Source organism: Rhinopithecus bieti, unplaced genomic scaffold (genome assembly GCF_001698545.2).
Source record: "Rhinopithecus bieti isolate Rb0 unplaced genomic scaffold, ASM169854v2 scaffold_5750, whole genome shotgun sequence".
Lineage (NCBI taxonomy): Eukaryota > Metazoa > Chordata > Mammalia > Primates > Cercopithecidae > Rhinopithecus > Rhinopithecus bieti.
The window spans coordinates 649,793-650,969 of record NW_016805082.1 but is presented as its reverse complement, the minus strand read 5'-3'; the positions used below and the strand labels follow the sequence as shown (position 1 = coordinate 650,969).

At 64.7% G+C, this 1,177-nt stretch overlaps 1 protein-coding gene across 6 annotated transcripts in view; it reads right to left on the bottom strand.

Annotated features, from left to right (window-relative positions):
- Positions 1-761, bottom strand: part of PRDM10 (PR/SET domain 10) — a 109,386-nt gene extending 108,625 nt beyond the window's left edge. For 3 of the 6 annotated variants that reach the window (XM_017871162.1, XM_017871164.1, XM_017871166.1), the window contains exon 1: positions 422-759. The gene's annotated coding sequence lies outside the window, so the exon portion shown is untranslated. Of the gene's footprint in view, positions 1-421 lie in introns of all 6 variants that reach the window. The other 3 variants (XM_017871168.1, XM_017871165.1, XM_017871170.1) reach the window with 3 other exon arrangements.
- Between the last annotated feature and the right edge of the window lie 416 nt (positions 762-1,177).

Sequence of the window (1,177 nt, the reverse complement as noted above, 5' to 3'; positions counted from 1 at the left end):
CGGCGGAGCGTGCGAGCCACTCGGGGTCGCAGGGGGAGGCTGTGCGCGGCGAGGGCTGGGGCGAGGAGGCGCCGAGGCCGGCGCTGAACGCGGCGCCAGGAGGGCCTGCTGGAGGGGGCTTTGCCCCTTTCCCCTTGGAAGGTGCAGATGGTTTGACCCCCCACCCCGAGTGAGGTGCCTCGTCCCAGCCCCGGCTGGACTGTACCATCGGGCGGTGCCGCCGGGATTTCTCCCCCCCACCACCACCATCAATTCCCCCCCCACCCGGGTCCGCGGTCGGTTGGCCCCGGCCGGGCTCTGAGACGCGGAAAGAGCTGGGCGCCATTTTGGGTGGGACTAAGCAAAGACGAAACACCCTCCCAGTCTATGGGGTACTCTGGACCCTGGCTTATCTGGTTCCCTTAATCCTTTAGGTACTTACACGACGTTGGGTGAGGGGAGCTGGAAGATCAGCGGGTCCCCGATCCTCTCTCCCTAGGGGTGATAGAAATCAAACCCCCCCGCCACCTCCAGGTGGTTCTTCCCGCCGCAGAGTGGGAGCAGCATAAAAGGCGGGGTCTTATTAGCATAATCTGCCTGGCAACCTGATCTCGACGTTATATGATTGGTTAAACTCTGTAAGCCCCATGCCGTGCCTAGAGACGAGAAACGCTGAGGCGAACTGACAGGCCCAGATTTAGGAGTCATGACGAAGATCCTGAGACGCTTATTCAGTCTGCGGAGAAGCCAAAAGGAGATTCACACAATGGCCCAATGACTGAAGGCCTCTTTATTTCGTGCTCTGCTGTTCATGTAAAACCCAATCGCAGAGCGGGTCTCAGGCGGCGCTCGCCTGCGTTTCTACTCTCAGCCAATCAGAAAACCCGACTCTTCGCATCGGGGTCAAGCCCCCGCTGCGGCCCGCCTGCAGACGGGGAGGAAGCGTCCAGCGGTGCCTGGGTCTCTCGGACGCCGAGGGCCGCCTGCGCCCGAGGGCCCGGAGTCCCGGGAGGCGCGCGGGGGTGAGGTGACCCTCGCGTCCGCCCGCCCCGCCACAGGTTGCCTCCGAAGCGGCCTGGCCGCGGAGCGCCGGCGAAAACCGAACTCCCGCCCGGCTCCCGGGCTGTGTGCGGCCGGGTAACGCCTGCCGGGGTCTAGCCCTCAGGACCCCTAGGGAGCGGCCGAGCGCCACCAATCA